Source organism: Mustela lutreola, chromosome 7 (assembly GCF_030435805.1).
Source record: "Mustela lutreola isolate mMusLut2 chromosome 7, mMusLut2.pri, whole genome shotgun sequence".
Taxonomy (NCBI): Eukaryota; Metazoa; Chordata; class Mammalia; order Carnivora; family Mustelidae; genus Mustela; species Mustela lutreola.
In genome coordinates, this window is record NC_081296.1 from 92,236,472 (window position 1) to 92,254,634 (window position 18,163).

An 18,163-nucleotide genomic window follows, 5' to 3' on the forward strand; every position below is an offset into this window, starting at 1 on the left:
CTCAGGTCATGATCCCAAGGTTCTGGGATGGAGTCCCACATCCGGCTCCCTGCTCTGTGAGGAGCTTGCTTCTCCCTCTGCCTGCCACTCCCCCTGCTTGTGCTCTCTTATATATATCTGACAAATAAATAAATAAAATCTGGGGATAAAAAAAGAAGATATTATTTAACATCATGAAATGAAACAGAGTTTACCCAAATGGAGAGGAAGTTGATGTGGTTCTTTCATATAAAGCAAAAGCCGCATCTGCGGAAGAGCAGACATGCGGTTATTGATCTGGAATTGGCACAATGACAAACTACTCTGCAAATCTTCCTCTTCCCAATTAAGGTGTCTCTCTTGAGCTGATTGAAAGCCGTTTGATAAGTATACTTTTTTCAAGATGGTGTGCTCAGTTGGGGGTCTTTTTATTAAACTGAAATTCCATCATTAGCTTTGCCTAGCACCAGCTGCTTTATAAATTCTGTGTTGATGTAGGCCTCCACTGGTATTCCAAATATTGCAGGTGAATCTCTGACTCCAAAATCCTCAATCATGCAGGATGAATAATTAACATCTGATAAATGCAGAATAGGAAGAACTCTCATTAGAAGACACAGTAGTGGGGTCATAATCCTATCTCAGCTTCTCAGAACCCTGAAACAAATAGTTGTTTAAAAATAAAAAAAGCAATTCTAAATCTCCCTGCTTTCTAATTTTTCTCTATACCGGATCAGAAGTGGGAAAGTTAGGATACAAGATGACGTTCTTTTGTTTGGCAGCAAATTTAAAGACAGAATCCAAGATCCAGCACATTCTAATGTTTGTGTGGCTATTTTTTTTTAAAGATTTTATTTATTTATTTGACAGAGACAGCGAGAGAGGGAACACAGGCAGGGAATGTGGGAGTGGGAGAAGCAAGCTTCCCGCTGAGCAGAGAGCCCAATGTGGAGCTTGATCTTAGGATCCTAGGATCCCAGGATCATGACCTGAGCAGATGCTTAACAACTGAGCCACCCAGGCGCCCCTACTTGGCTGTTCTAATTCTAGGTCAGTTCCCAGGAATATAGGGTTCATATCAACCATAATCATTCTCCCTCCTAAATAGTTTACAGTCTATCACTGCTTTACCACAAAAGAGAAACTTTCTTATTCTTGAATCTAATAATTTTTCTGTGAGATACATGGTAAAAACATAGCACTAAAGAGTAATAGGAAAGTTCCCTGTAATGTTGAATTTATAAAAACGTTTACTTTGTGTACTAGGTGTGCCAAGTAGAGCTTGTCCTTAATATAGTCTGTGTGATCAGGAGATAAGTTTTTAAGCCTTGAATTTATGAAATAATACCATAAACTTGAATTTATGAAACTTGAATTTATAAAATAATACCATACATTACAATGAAATATGCCATAGGAGTTCAGTTGTTGACAGCAGACTGTTCTGGAGTTCAATTCCTGAGCCTCGCTGTCTTCATCTATAAAATGGGAATATTATTAGTGTGATTAGGCCCATGAGGTTACTTTAGGCACTAAGTGAGAGATGCCTGTATGGTACTTAGCATGGCGCAGTGTATTCATTTTCTATTGCTGCACAACAAATTACTGTGCACATAGTAGCTCAAAACTATACCCATTTATTATCTCACAGTTTCTTCAGGTCAGGGCCTGGCTTAGACGGCCCCTCTACTTACAGTGTTACAAAACTGCAATCAAGGTGTCATCTGGACTGTGCTCCCTCCTGGAGGCTCAAACGGGGAAGCAACCTCTTCCACGCTCACTCACGTTCTTGGCAGAATTCACTTCCTTGCTGCTCTAAGACCAAGGATTCCAGCTTCTTCCTGGCTGTTGGCTGGAGGTTGCCCAAAGCCCCTCACCACGTGGGCTTCTCCAGCACGGCTGCTTTACTTCATCAAGCTGCAAAGTCCGTCTCGAGGTCGAATGTTCCAGCAACACAGTCTTTGTTATGTAACACAATCACAGGAGGGACACTGCGTCACCTCTACTATATTCTGCTATTAGAGGCAAGTCATACATATAGGTCCTGCCCACCCTCACGGGTGAACACCAGAAAGCAGGGCTCACTGGGGGCTACATGTGAGTCTGTTGCTACATACAACAAATGTCTGAATGCATACATGTATGAATGAGTAAATAAGTGAGTGGGTGAATGGGTGAATGCGGACACCAACTTAGGTCTGAACGGAGTAAGCCGTGACCCTCTCAGATATCAGCAAACATAAGAAATAGTTCTAAATCCAGGCTAAACAGGTAAACAATGGACTCTGCAGGTACCTGCTCTGTTGAAGTCCTAACACGAGTGCTCAACCTTTGTGAAAAAAATGTACTGAAGGGTTAGGGGGCCTGGGCTCTAAGGCCCAGAGAATGTCAGTGTAAGATCTGAAGGATGGTTGGGAATGGAATCCTAAGGGAAAATTAGGGGTTTTAATCCCACTTTAGGTGATAATTTTCTTATCATTGGAGCAAGAGAAGAAATTAGAAGTGAAATGAAATGGTCAGACACAGTTACAAAAGATTTTTAACTTCTAAACAATAAAAATGACTAATGATAAAAAAAAAGGAAGACTATTCACCACAAAATGGAACATAGTTACCATCTGTAAACATATGAAAATTTATTCAGACGTATTTATGAATATTACCAACATCTCAGTGGGTAGATGGCTAAAGGACATAACCGTGTAATTCATGCACAAGAAATATAATTAATAAATTAAATTTGAAAAACGTTTAAACTTAACATGGATGGGACAGAAGACTTACAAACAAAAATATTTTAAAGACTTCATTTATTTATTTGAGAGAGAAAGAGAGAGTGAGTGAGTGTAGGCACAGGGAGAAGCAGAAGGAGAGGGGGAGGGAAAGAATCCCAAGCAGACTCCACGCTCAGCCTAGAGCCCAACACAGGGCTCCAGCGCACGACCCTGAGATCCTAACTCCAGCCGAAACCAAGAGTCAGTCCCTTAACCTACTGAGCCACCCAGGCACCCCACAGACAAAAATGTTTAAAGAACTAGTCCATAGTCCTTCCTCTACTAGCTGATTCCTCTGACACAAGAGAGTAAACTGTAAAATAAATTGCTTTAGTATTATTCACCAAACAAATTACTCACCTGCCATAACCTGTTACTCCTCCTGGGCGGATGGATATTTGATGACAGTTAACTCTCAGTCAGTGGTGTGAGAGCTAGTGTGGATGACCAGATCATCAAAACACTTATTTTCATATTAGAATTGAAGCCATTTTAGGGGAGGGCGGGCTATTTAAAATTTTAATTTATTTCTACTACCCTCAGAGCTGAAACACAACAAAACAGCTACAGATCAGACTCAAGAACAAGAATATTAGTCAAAGGGACTAGGCACCCCGCGGACTGTCAATCTTTCCAAGAATGAAGCCAGTGCCTTTATTGAAATGACTGCTCCTAAGACCATACCTTGACTTCTGATGACCTCCTCCTTTGTTTCTTGTTCTCAGATGTCACAGGACAAAAACACCATTCCTGGACTTGGCACAGAAGCAGTGAGACAGTGAGACAGGTAGGTTTTTCTACCTCTCCCTCTCCCACAGGCTTGTCTGGGTCCACAGGGGTTATTAGTTTTGATGCAGTGATAACCCATGTGTCCTCAGATCTTTCCAGGAGTCGGTTCTGGCATGTGTCTTGTCATGGCCCAGAATGGAAGGGCCCATGATTAAATGTAAGGAAGTGAGTAAGCACTCACTAAATAGATGTTGTTGCCATTATTTAAAAAAAATAATGTAGGCTCCTAAGTGTGAGCTGCTAAAAAACTGTTGTCATGTTATGTATGGATGGAAAAGCTATAAATGGGAAAAAAAAAAAAAACACAAATCTAAGCAGATTCTACTCTAAGATAGATTTGTAGGTACCTAAGTTCTTGTCCTAAGTTAAAGAAATTTAGGCTGAAAAAATATATATATATTTGAGGGGGGGTGTGGTTTATGCCAGAAAGATGCCTTGGGGCTTCAGTTATGGGCACATCCTTAAAGAGTCCTTAGCTATACACCAAAATAGTGGTAAAATAATGTCCATTTATATAATGTTTTATTGAGGACAATTTTACATAACATACAATTAACCATCTTTAAAGTGTACAGCTCAGTGGCGTTTAGTGCATTCATGGTGTTGTACAACCACCGCATTTCTCTAGTCTCAAACCTCATCACCCTAGAATACCCTGTACCCTTTAAGTAATCATTCCTTTCCCTCCCCTCGTCTATTCCCTGGCAACTTCTAATCTGTTTCTATTGAAATAAAACATTTAAAACATGTAGATGACATTTTTTTTTTAATGGTTCTCTACTTGATTGATTTGTTGGTCGCTCTGTTACCTATTGGTCTAATTCCAGCTGGAGAGGCGGGCTATCCTTACGACTCTGGTTTGTTTGTTTGTTTGTTTTGCTTATTTCGCCGTCTGTCTCCCACCCACCAGCACGGAGTGTTTTCCAGGCAGGGTGGTGTTTGGGGTGGTGTTCAAGCTGCTCATCCGTGGGCCTGTGGCCCCTGGGACGAAGTCTGGCATCCAATGTGCTCCACTAGTTCACATTACCAAGAAGTTAATTAATCTGTCCAAGGACATATAGCTGGTAAGTGATGAATCACAATTTCAGCCTAAGTCTCTTGCACCGCCCACAAGGTAGCAGCGAATGGGGCCTGACTGGGAGACAAATTTAGATAGCAGTCATACTAGAGTTGATACTGAGGAAGGCTGACTATGTACCCAGGACTGTTACAAGCCCTTTTCAAGTCTTATATTGTTTAATGCCCCTAACAGCCATACAAGATAAGTAGTACTATTAGCCCGGAAATTCTGGAATGGGAAGGGGTGGTTCCTGAATCCAATCCAGGTATTATAGGCTTTGAGGAAGGATTTGGGTCTATGAGTAGCTTAGTCAAATATCAGAAGAGACCATCACTTTATCTTTTTTATTTTTTTAAGAATTTTTTAATTTGATCGAGAGACACAGTGAGAGAGAACACAAGCAGGGGGAGTAGGAGAGGGAGAAGCAGGCTTCCTGCCAAGCAAGGAACCCGATGTGGGACTTGATCCCAGGACCCAAGTGGAAGGCAGATGCTTACCGACTGAGCCACCTATGCGCCCCTCATTATATCACTTTAATAAGAACTTCTGGGACTGGTTTTAGGGAAGAGGAACTAGGTGTGATGGCTGACATGAAGTCTGTTCTAGAGTTTGCCACACACTCACACGTACACATACACACACATATTGTGTCTCGTGTGCGCTTGGTTATAATTCTTGTGGAAAATGCCATGTTTTAGGCTTTTATGCCCTGTGGGGTAGCACTGCGTTCTGCAGGTACAACCGTCTCTACTCTATATAAAGTCAAATCCTGCTGCCTCCGGCTCCCGCTCCACTGCGGGGCTCCACCACGCCTGCCCCGCTCTGCGAAACACTGCCTTCCGCACAGTCCCCAAGGCACCCACCCCTCTCCTGGACACCACCCCTGCAGATAGTGCTGGGTGCTCGCAACAAAACCCCAGAGCACCAAATGGGCCACAGCTGCTCCGGGATCTGTGGCACTGTGGGCGAGGATACCTCTCCATTTTCTCTCTGCATCAGATGTTACCAAAGCAGGATTGGCAAGCTCTCCGAAGTCTTTGGAGGTTTTGGTAAAGTTGGTCTTCTGGTTTCTAGTCACGGTCCTCTCTCTCTTCTAGGACCCAGAATGAGTCCATGAAAATCTGGGCCTGGGGCCAATGGGACTGACCCTGGGGTACTTGAGCAACTACTCCGTTCCAGCAGTGAGGTTTGTAACTGAGCTGGGCTCGTCCCACTTGACCTTCCTCCTCTCATTCTCTCAGGCAAGGTCAGATGATTCCGACTTCTAACTGGGGGGACATTTGTAGTCTGGAGCTGGGATTCCATCTCATTTAGACTCAGGACCAAGTGTAGAAATAAGTGACAGAAAAACAATGTGAGACCCTGTAAGAAATGGAGCTCAGGACCTGGTGAACTCTTGATCTCAAAGACTTTTGCCACTAACTTATATTCTGAGTCTCTGTGGGAAAGTTCTGTATTTTGTTAAGAGCTTTAGGGAGTTCTATAAAGGGAAGTAAAGAAAGTATGAGAAGTGCGATTTTAAAATCGAGTGACTTAATTTCTATCTGGCCCCGTCATTATAGGAATATGAGTGGGATTATGCTATACCATGTTTTTTTTTAATTTATTTCAGAGAGAGAGTGCATGAGCAGGAGGGCATGGAGCAGACTCCCTGTTGAGCGCGGGGTTCCATGTGGGCTCGACAGAGTGGGGAGTGTTGGGGGGGCTCCTCTGAGGGCTCAACACTGGGCTTGATCTCCTGATGGGGACATCATGACCTGAGCTGAAACCAAGAGCTGGACATTTAACAGGCTGAGCCTCCCAGGCATCCCTGCTATGCCACTTTAAAGCCTTGGCTGAAATGCATTTGTTAAGGAATCCAGCCATGCAGAACACATCAAGGGCTTCTTTGTGGGGTTCAGACAAAGTAGGATAAATTTTGATCCCTCATGGTACTCCTTGCATATAGGGGGACACAGAGCAATGCAAAGGAGTATTCCAAATTTCTGGAGGCTAGACTTAGGGGTGATGGTTATGGTCACCTTTTTGCTTATCCACATTCTCTTATTTTCTGTGACACACATGTATTGGTTGTGCGGTTAAAAGGGAGGTAAAATGGAACAAGGATGGATACTCTTCAGTCAGAATTGACATCCTGTGCCCTGATAGCTCTGTCCTCCTGTGGCCTCCACCCCTCTCTTGGAGCAGAGGATGGAAGGTCTAAAAGGGAGTCAGAGGACCTCTGGGAAGATCTTCTTCTTTTGCTTCCTCTCCTTTATCACTGAGCAAATGGACTTGGGGCCTCATGAGAGCCTCCTCTGTGCATTGAACACTCCTAGCTATTATGTTAAGTAATAATAATAATAATAATAATAGTAATAATAACAAATGTGTCTGAGGCTTTTACAAACTAAATAGGCTGGTCGTTGAATGAGCATTGACCCGAAATAGAACTAAAAGGCTCTAAACCAATGTTTCTCAGTGTGCCTTTCTATTACTCATTTTTCAGTGTGATCTTAAATAAAATATTCTACTCTAAACATCCATTTTTAGACTCAAATCTTTGAGTAAGCTTTCTTCTAAAAATATATGGAATTGGATTAGCTTTTCGTGTCTTTTCTTTTTTCCAACCCAAGAGAACAATACTCTTACGTATATAATTTCTTGTGAATGGAGTAGGAAGTAAACATTTTTAGGATCTGAATTAAAGTATCTCTTTAATAACTGACTTTCTGTAATGCCTTTCTACCTGTTGGCGACCATTTTATTTATTTATTTATTTATTTAGAGGATGATAGCATGAGTGTAATATGGGGGAAGGGCAGAGGGAGAGGGAGAGAGAGAAAATCCTAGACAGCCTCGATGCTCAGTGTAGAGCCCAACATGGAGCGCGATTTTATGACCCTGAGATCATGACCTGAGCCAAAACCGAGAGTCTGATGCTTAACCAACAGAGCCACCCAGGTGCCCCTTGGCCACCATTTTTACCATCATTGTCATCACCCCTGCAAACATCTAGATTGAACTCAAGTTTCCAAATCGTTCCTACACACAGTATCTCTCGTCATAGTTGCCCTATGATCTCGATTTTATTGAGACCAATACTGATACTTCTGGAGGCTGAATGACTTTCCTAGGATCTCACAGCTAAGTCAGGTACAGAGCCAGGCCTCAATCCCAGATCTTCCAGCTCCACATTTTTTATTCTTTATTCTCCCACATGGCTCTTCCATTTCCTTAGTTGCTGGATTTTAGTAATGGTGGCATTTGGCTTGACTTAGAAAATTTCAAATTAAACCTTTGAGTAGCTACCTTTACCACAACCCCGAGAGAACAAGCCAGGGGTACAAGCTCAGCCAGAAAGGAGCCCTCCTGTCTTATTCCACATCTGTCTCACCATTTGAATCTAACATCAAATCCTAAGGACATGCTTTGAAAAATCAAAATTGGTGGGGTGGGGTTGGGGGGTAAGAAATAAAGTGGATTTTCAAATTTTCTCTAAAATTCTATTATAATTATTCCAGGCAGCTAACCTTTCATTACTAATGTTTAAAAATTTATTTGAAAATATACAGTATGAGTAAAATGCCCTATTAAGAGGAAGCAAGCCTAAACAATAGATGGTGAGACAGTATCCACTAAGAGAATCAAACTATGAAGCTAGATTGGAATTCAGGATTTGGGGATTTCAAACCCGTGAGGCACCTTGCCTCAGAGACAGAGCGCAGAAGAGCTGGGCGTATGTCTGCCTGTTTCTACTATAAACTATTCTTTGTGGATCTGAGATTAAATGTAATTAGGCATCCTGTATTTTCTGAGATAACCCTACCCTGGAGGTTAATTCACAGGGCAGCCTTGGACCTAGTGCAGATAATGTTTGCTTGGGGACATTCCTGAGAAGCCAGGAGTGAGACGTAGGCTGATCTGACCAAGTCTGAATTAAGTCCTATAAGATGGAGATATTTGTCATGTGTCTCACCATCGTCTTTGATTGTAAGTCTCTATAATCTGTGCCTAAATACTATAGCGTTAATCCAAGACCCCTGAAGTATTTTCACATCATAGGTAATAAATGCCCCAATACTTAGTAGTTTAAAATAAGCACTACTCACTGCAATATTTAGTTAAAACTGCAAAAAGAGTACAAATAAAGCCATTGTTTTTGTTAAGGTATATAAGTCTTATTTAACTTCCCCATGTTCTTACATGTATGTCTCTTAGGTCAAGACTTCCACTGATAACGTATTTCATTTAGCTGCCCAAAGAATTACATTGAAAGAATTACAACTGATGTCCATTTGGGCTAAACAACTACCATCATTATTGTCTCTCACTTGAATGCCTTTTACTGATGTGACGTCACAAGTGGCCCTGATCCTGGCAGTAGCTCCCTTAACACGTTCTTGTGTTCGAAATCTAAATCTAAATTTTTCAGACCCTTCCCACAGGACTGATTTGAAACCAGCTGAGCGAGTAAATATGGGCAGGGTGGGGGTGGATAGGAGAACGCAATTAAAGAAACTGATGAAAGGAAGGTGGTGAGTCACCTGCCTTCAATGCTCTCTCACCTCTGTGTTTCCACCCAGTTAACCACCAGCTTCCTGGGGAACCAGAGCTTATCGCTTGGGTGTCGTCTTATGGACAAACATGGCCGCAATGAGCTGAAAAGGCAGGGGCAGTAACGGTGGTAGTAGTGATGGTGAGGAGAATCAGGTATACCACAAGGTATAGGAAAGTCAAGTTCCTCCTCAGCACCAGTGGCCTTTTCTGTCTCTGGGTGGCTTGGGTGATGATTGTGTCACTCGTCCACAAACTTCTGACATGGTCTTTTATACTCATGAAATTATTTTTCTCTCAAGTTATTTATTCTCTACCTCATAGTCTCAGTTTACAGAAAGTGACCAGAGAATTCTCAAAATCTAATTCTATCCCACTGTCTTTCTCCAAATTACCTGAATGTGGTGTTCTGGCGAATTTACAGAGCCACGTCCTCGTCAAAGAAAAGTAGCATTTCTCTGGCAAGACGGCTGGTCTCTCTTATTGTAACTCAGCTTAAGACCTTTATTTAAAGCTTAAAGAAGAAAACATTCACATTGCTCAATTTCATGACTTAAGCAGACCAACCGAAGGTATGGGCAAATCATGCCTCTCCTATAAAGCTCTCCTGAGAAACCAGAGGAGGCCACCCTCAGCCTTTTCTGGAGGAGGTTTAAAGAATGAAATCTACTTTTAAAATTGTTCCCATGTCTGGCATATGTCCTGTTTATATTCCAACTCTGAGAACTTTTTAGAGAATGGTATTCTTTCTCCTAGCTCTGCTCCAAATCGTTTTCATGAGAGACGGTGTAATATTGTGGTAAGAAAAATCCAGTAGTTTCTAAGAAGGCTTCTTTCTCCTGTTCAGAGTCTCCTTGCCCAGTCCCATGTTACATTCTGGATCCAGTGTAAATGTAGCTAAGCGTGCGCAAATACCTCAGAGAATGCAAAGCACTGTGGGGGGGGGGGGCAGGCAGGGACTTTATAACTTAAATTTATTTAATATAATTTTTTAAAGATTTGTATTTATTCATTTGACAGGGAGAGAGAGATCACAAGGAGGCAGAGAGGCAGGCGGGCGGGGGGTGGGGGGAAGCAGACTCCCTGCTGAGCAGAGAGCCTGACGTGGGGTTCGATCCCAGGACTCCGAGATCATGACCTGAGCCGAAAGCAGAGGCTTAACCCACTGAGCCACCCAGACGCCCCTATTTAATATAATTTAAAAATAATTCATTCACATGGTTCAAAATTGAAAATGACATATAAAGGTATACATTGAGAATCTGTTTCACCCTCTTTTCTCATCCACCCCACTAATCTCTGACGCCCACCCCCACCCCAAAGATTAGCACTTGTTGTTTCTTAAGAAGTCTTCCGATGTTTTATGCATAGACCAGCAAACACTAACACAGTCTTATTTTTCTATATTTTTTATGTGGAAGGCAACATATACTACACATGTTCCACAGCTTGCTTTTTTCCATATAAAAACATATCCTGCAGATTACTCCATATCAGTACATAGAGAGCATTTATTAAGCCACATAGAGTGTCCTTGTTGATAGACACTCAGAATGTTATTTAAGTCTTACCATCACAAACAATACTGTGAGGAACACCTCTGGTCTCTGTGTCCTTTTGTGCATGCACAAATCTATCTGTAGGCTATATTTCCAGAAGTGGGACATCATAGAATTTTGATCAAATACCTCTGTTTTAACACTTAACCAATCAGGGGCCTGTATTTTAGTTAGTGCCATCTGTCTCGTCATTATTTTATGAGCTTCTAGAATGCAGAATTATATCTCATTCATCTTTGCATCCACAGCCCCTACATAGTACCTAGCATGTTCATGCTGAATACAAAATAAAATTCCTGTGTAACTATAACCTTGAGAACATTAAAGTAACCCCTCAATTTAAAAGGCTGAGATCTAGGGTATAGATCAAGAGGCACTTCTAAGTTTCTATTTAAGGATGAAAATAGGACTTCTAAAATGCCAGGCCAAATGAAAACATTGAATGAGGAGTAGAGGTTTCAAGGATGAGGATGTCTCTTCAAATCCAGGAACTAGGATGGTGTCATGTGTATTTTCTGGGTTATTCACACGCAGAGACACTGAATGGTAAAACAGGCTAGCAAAGAGACATGGCGAAGACTGGACCATTCCTAAACCGATGGCAGCCATACTTCCCGGCTCTTCTCCTCTGCATCTCGGTGCTTTCCCCTCCCCAGCCCTCCCTGCTGTCCCAGCACAGATGTCACGGGAACACTCGCTCTCCACTAGGTCACCACCAACCATCCCAGCTGCAACCCAACTATGTTTCGGCAAACTGGAAGAGATGGACTGGCACGCAGATATGTAACACACAGAACTCAGTGAAGCCCTTTTTCAAAATCCCTGCCTCTCAAAAACTTTCAGCGAAAGGTAAATTGATGCAATTTGGTTGTGTCATTAAGGTGGCAATATCATTCAAAACTTGTAAATGTGTTTTTATATAGCAATTTTACTTTGGGCAATTAATTCTACAAATACACTTATAAAAGTGCACAAAAATATGCATATGTTTGCTGAAGTATTATTTGAAAAAACAAGACTAAAAAATAACTTAAGTATCCATCAATATGGGAATGTTATATCCATAATAGCGTATTATTTGCTATCTGCGCAGCTGCTAGAAGAATGAAGTAGACCCATGTGTAGGGAATGGAATGATAGCCAACGTACAAGGCTAAGTGAATTCAAGCAAATTCAGTATAGTAAATACATTGTATGATTTTATTTGTGACTTAAGATATGCTTGCCTATGAATTTTAAAAGTCTATTCATGGGATGCCTGGGTGGCTCAGTGGGTTAAGCAGCTGCCTTCAGTTCAGGTCTTGATCCCAGGGCCCTGGGAACCAGCCCCACATCAGGCTCCCCACTCAGCAGGAAGCTTGCTTCTCCCTCTACCTACTTCTCCCTCTGCCTGTTGCTCCTCTGCTTGTGTTCTATCTCTCTGACAAATAAATACATCTAAAAAAAAGTCTACTCATTAGGGCACCTGGCAGCTCAGTCGGTAAAGCATACAACTGTTGATCTCGGGGTTGTGAGTTCAAGCTCCTCTGTTAGGTATCAAGATTACTTTAAAAAAAGAAAAGGAAAAAATTGTAAGTCTATTAAAATATATATGAAACTGGGACGCCTGGGTGGCTCAGTCAGTTGCATGTCTGCCTTCAGCTTAGGTCCTGATCTCAGGGTCCTGGGATCAGGCCCCGCATTAGGCTCCCTGCTCAGTGGGGAGTCTGCTGCTGCTGCTTCTGACCCTCCCTCTCACTCTCCGCCTGCTTGTGCTCACTCTCTCTCTCTTTCTCTCTAGCTCTTTCTGTCCCTCAAATAAATAAATACAATCTTTAAAAAATACATATGAAAAATTATTTTTAATGGTTACTCATGGATAATGGGATTGTGGGGGCTAGGAGAAAAGAAAGTCAATTTTTTTCACTTTATATGCTATTTAATTAATTTTGTAATTAAAACATTCACATGCAGTCAGTCTACTATTTCTTGGGTTCCTGTGGTGTGTAGATGTTGGGGTTTAGTGATCATTTTTGACTCAGAGTAAGCATTACTTTAAAAATTCTCCAGCTCTCCCTTGGCACTGCCCATGGAGGTGGCTGCCATCTCCTCCTCGGCAGCATCACAGCTGCTCTCAGACCTCAGTGAAGGCCAAGATTATTAAAGAGAGGACCACGGAGTGCATCCAGCACTGCTCAGACCGATAGGTCAAGTGAAGTGCAAAATGGCAGAAACCCAGAGGCACTGACAATGGGTGCAATGGAAGATTCTTGGGCTAGATCTTGATGCCCAAACGCAGCTTCCAGGAGCAGCAAGAAAACAAAGCGCATGCTGCCCAGGGGCTTCTGGAAGTTCCTAGTGCATGGCATCAAGGGGCTTGAGGTGCCACCGATGTGCCGCAAATCTCACCATGCAGAGACTGCTCACCATGTCGCCTCTGAGAACCCCAAAGCCAGGGTAGAAAGAGCAGCCCCTCTGGCCATCAGAGCCACCAGTCCCAATGCCAGCAAAGAAGGCGAATAGACAGCTTAGTTGCATGTCGTACTTGTGTTAATAAAACCATAAAACTACAAGTAAACATACAAATCTTCCAAAGAGTTCTTTAGGGCGGATTCAAGAGCTATGGTTGACCTTAATTGAGGTTCACAGAACCGACTTCAGCTTTGTGGACATAAACTCAAAATTCAACACATTTAGAAAACTGGGTAAAATTTCCTGGGATTAACAAAAATCAGTGTGTTTAGCCTTGAGACTCTCGATGAGGTTGGTCTTGACCGCCCACAATCGTCCACTTGACACCTACTTACGCACATCTTTTAAGGAAGGCATTTTAATCATCGTGTATCTCCAGCAAGATTTCCCATGTGCGGGACTTAAAAGCCATGAAAAACTTTGTATCATATTTTACAAGGTCAGGGCCAAGGGAAGAAGAAAAGATGCTCCCGTGTTGTGCAAATGTCCTGTTGCTAAAGAAGAGAGCGCTCAGGGCAGACACACACACAGTGGCAGATTCTGATATTGGGTTTTCAAATCCTGGTAACTGCAGCCATTCGGTCAGTCTCTGCCCGATCCTGCAGAAACAGAACCTGAGACAAGAAGCAAGAAGATGAGAAAACACCAAGAAAAGAAAACAAATTGGTGGACACAACTGGCAATAGACTTCAACGGGTTTTCTTGCGGCAAGGCTTTAAGCAAAGAATCTTGAATGTACCAAAATTTCACTTGGAACATGAATTTCCAGGCCACCTACCTTTTCCAGGACTTCCTGTTGCTAAGATGATGATGTCTTAGGTTACTAATCTAACAAAGTCTTGCAGGTCCAAAAAGTTTTAGCAATTTGGCTCTCTTTCTACACTGCAGGAGGAAAAAAAGTTGTGGGGTGTGCAGTGTTAATTTAAATGCCTTGTGTGATTGCCCTTCATTCTGGAATAGTATTTTGTGTTCACAGATGTAGGGAAAACTACATTTTCTTGGTAGTAAGATGGTAGGTCTTTACTGGAAGCCAATAGAAATACAAAGCAAATGGATAACTCATCTTGCTGTGACTATAACCAGGTCTAGTGTAGGGAAATAATCCAAACTCGAAATTCATAAATAATTTTAAGAGATCTTCAGAACCAGAGCATGTATTTGAGGTTAGTGCCCACACCTCTCAGAACTTCCATTTACAACTAAATGCTAAGGCAGAATAACCATTAAAAAGATCAGCAGATGAGTCAAAAATAACAGAGATTAAGAGAAAAATAAAGTAGTAATATAGCAATAATCATACCTTTGTTTGCCCTACTCACTTATTGCTGAGCAATTCATCTTCAGTTATAAGATTGTAACTTTCTAAGGAAAGTTTGCTTTCACCAAGCAAATACATTCTAAGCATGTTTGATAATTTAATTTCACATATATGTGTCATGGTAATTGGGGGTTTTCAGGCACTAGCTTCCAATATTTAGATCCAGGTATCCATAAATAAATTACCTTGATAACTAGCTTGAAGTCCAAGTGCACTTTGGCCCCAATTATTGGAATGGTATGGGTAAAAGTGTATTTTTGAACTCAATTCTCCAAGTAACTTGCACATAAATACCCATCGAAAGTCCACAGGGTTGGGATACCTCTTCAGATTCATTTTGGTGTAGAATATTATCTCCTTTGAACTACTAATCAATGTTATTATGTGCAGTTTCTACAATACAGGTCTATTTGCCCCAATGTCTTAGCATCCTAGTACCCTCTCATCAGAATATTGGTTAGATTCCCTGGTGTGAATCACTTATCCAGTTGCTCGCCTGATTTATTCACGTTTTTGAGATTTGTGAAATGTGGCAGATAAACAGGTTTATGCTGTGTGCAGCTTGGAGGGCAGCCAATGTCTGTCTGCCTATACAGTATATTTACTCTCCTTCCTCAAATCTCTCTCCCATACAAAGAAGCTGTACTTTACGACTCAAATCAGTGTAGAATGCATCTAGTAATGTCACTGCAGAAAACAGCAGGTGCCCTTCCACTCATTTGCGGTGATTCTTGTAGGGAAGAAAGTGAATCAATGATTCACCCAGTGGACAAAGAAACGTCACAGCGACTATTTGGAAAAGTCAAATGCGGGAAAGGAACATTCTCATCTAAAGGTGTGCTCTGATTTTAGAAAGGAAAACCCCCCACGAGAAAATCGGGAATTTTGTTGAAGTGCTCTGGTTGAACCCACAGTAAGCGATGGCATGTTCCCTCTCTCCCTGCTTCTTCTGTTTTATTGCTTTTGTGTTGTACTTCTAAAATAAATATCAATAAATCATTGCAGTTAGATACTCTAATATAGACAGAAATGTACTTGACTCCCTACAGTCATTACAATTGGAGGGGACTCTGATTAGGATGCTTTACTTAATTAAGTGATATCGTCTAAAGAGAGTTCTTCCCTCCATTTTCTGTTTAACAGTCTTATAAAACACCAACAGAGGAAATTCATTCTGTTGTTTGCTTTCCTTATTGTAAATGGTTTATTCTCATTCAGAGTTTACAGAAGATGTTGTGTTAATGAAATGCCTAATAAGCCAAAGACTGGTTCAGCTACACACAGAGCCTTGTTCAAATCAGCCCAAGCTATCCCAGACTTGAGAACATTTTCTCCTGCAGTCCCAGAAATATATTAAAAAAAAAAATTTTTTTTACAACATCTATACCTTAAAATTAAGGTGATCCAAAAGAAAAAAATTTTTTTGCTGAGAAATCATGCTTCATCTTGTTTATGTATGGTTCAGCAGAGACCTTAAAAATCTGTTTCTTTGAAAAAAATAGAAAAAATGGGCAAAGAATAAGCAATCCTTATGCATAAGATGTTATTTGTGAGGCACTTTAATTTTACTGAAAGAAGTCATTAAATTTGGATTGCCAATACAAATATGATTATATATGTTTTCTAAATAAAATATTATGTTTCAACTGAACTCATCCATTTATTGTTTGTTTACCTAATGCTCAAACGCATGTTTTATTCATAGATGTCTGGGAGAAAAAAATTTTGCTTGATAATCACACCAAGCATATTTAACAAAAGCAATTCTCCTTTTATTAGTGAACAAGTTTAAGCAGAATGATTTCATTTTTTTCCATGTAGTTAATTCAGACTTGCAGAACCCCCAGTATACAGCTTTTGTTTCTCTCCTTGCTGCCTTTTATGTCTTTAATATATGCATGCCTATCCACTGATGGGAAAATATCATTTCCTGCAACTCTTCCTTTTTCCTTCTTGAGTATTCTCTCAGTTGATTTCTGGTTTTGGTTAGTTTTCACTAGTCAGTTCTGTCAGATCATGTAAAAGACAGACATATTGAAGCCAAGTAAATAGTTCACTATCCTGCTGAAGATTTTAAACTCTCTTTCATTACAGTGAATTTGAATTCAAAACATATTTACTCATTCCATTAAAAATAAATAAATTTGTATTTTTAAAGAAATCAAAAATTGGCAGAAAGTAGTAAAAAAGTGAAGATGTATTAATATTTATAAAATTGTTTTCATTACTAAATAAGACATTTTAACAAAATGCTTGCAATTTTAGCAAAAAAAAAAAAAACCCAAAAAACAAAAAACAATGACCTAGTAAATATAACAACTTTATGTCTATTTATTAAAAAGAAATGTAAATGTAAACTCTGTTTACAATAAAACTCGGTTTACAATAGTTTTTTTTTTTTTTTTTTTTTAACTTTAACACACTATGTAGCTAAAAGCATTTAATGATCTGGAAATTTTAAATACATGTAAGCCTCAAAATATAAAAATGAATATTAAGGAATCACATGCAAGGGGGTTTTTATTAATTCCTAAACTAGTAAAATAACACTTTATAAAATTGCTAAGACCTGAATTGTTTTAATTCCTGACCAATATAGCTTGGTCATTTTTCAAGTAAAATAATAATCATAATAATAACAATCCATCATTGCTAAATGAGTTTATTAACATTGTATAACTATAAGGTTTTGGTTTTTGTTTTTAACTGAATAACATTAGTCCTGCATAAAACCATTAGCTGGAAACACTCTGAAGTTACATAACTTTTCTTAACTTCCAAGTTAAATCAGCTCTACCATAGAAAAACGGTAAAACAATGACCCCCCTAGACATGTTACCCAAAGTGAATTCCAGAAGTTGCCCATAATTGCTTTTTTTAAAAAAGAAACTCTTCATTAAAGGCTAGCCTTACATCAGATCTAAAGTGCATTAAATGTTAGTTATTTTCTTGATTTGTAATCTAGATAATTTTTACATCCAAAAGCTTAGTTAGCCTGTTTTCTATTAAACTTCTTTATCGATTTTCTTTAAGCCCTTCATTTAAAAAGGTGCCTTTGTCCTGAAACTAAGCATATGACATTTCTGTCCCTTAAGGAAATTTTTCAAGATGTGAATAACAGCAAGTAAATTCTATTACAGATTTGATTCTAGTTTCCTGTATTGGTTCACCTCTTTAAAAATAATTTTTAAAAATACAGGATGTGGATTTTTTTCTTAAGGCTTTAAGATGAATGAGGATTGTGTGTAATGAAGTACCAGTGAAGGAAGAGTAGCTGCTGAATCATTATCTTGCAGAAGAATGTGAGTACTATTTTGCCCGAATCAATTATTTTATCAAATGACTTTTCTGTCTAAATTGTTTGCTTTAAGAAATAAGGATGCTAGAGATAAGCAAAATTATTTTAATATGCATTTTTAGACCATTATTATTCCAATTCCTATAAGCCAAACTAAATGCAACATAGCCAATTTCAGGCTGTTGTTTACTAAAACTGCTTTTCATTAGAGCAGTGAATGTTTGTAGCTAATGCTTCAATCTTGACAGGCAAAAATATCAGAGTTTAAAAATTTAAACACCAATAGTACTCTGCATTTAATAGACTCCTGAGAAGAAAAAATATTTACCTCCTAACATAGCCTCTTTCTGGACTTGTGAGATGTGTGTTCCGAAGTATTTATCATCAAAGCTATTTGTC

The 18,163-nt window shown here is 40.0% G+C and overlaps 2 long non-coding RNA genes across 4 annotated transcripts in view; one reads left to right on the forward strand and one right to left on the reverse strand.

The window, feature by feature from the left end:
* LOC131836478 (uncharacterized) overlaps nucleotides 1–1,766 on the forward strand; it is a 134,701-nt gene extending 132,935 nt beyond the window's left edge. For all 3 annotated transcript variants that reach the window (XR_009355630.1, XR_009355631.1, XR_009355632.1), the window contains one exon: nucleotides 1,631–1,766. This is a non-coding gene — a long non-coding RNA (uncharacterized LOC131836478). The remainder of the gene's footprint in view (nucleotides 1–1,630) is intronic.
* Nucleotides 1–18,163, reverse strand: part of LOC131836479 (uncharacterized) — a 38,784-nt gene that overhangs the window by 12,490 nt on the left and 8,131 nt on the right. The window contains exon 2 of the long non-coding RNA XR_009355635.1: nucleotides 1,674–13,762. This is a non-coding gene — a long non-coding RNA (uncharacterized LOC131836479). The remainder of the gene's footprint in view (nucleotides 1–1,673; nucleotides 13,763–18,163) is intronic.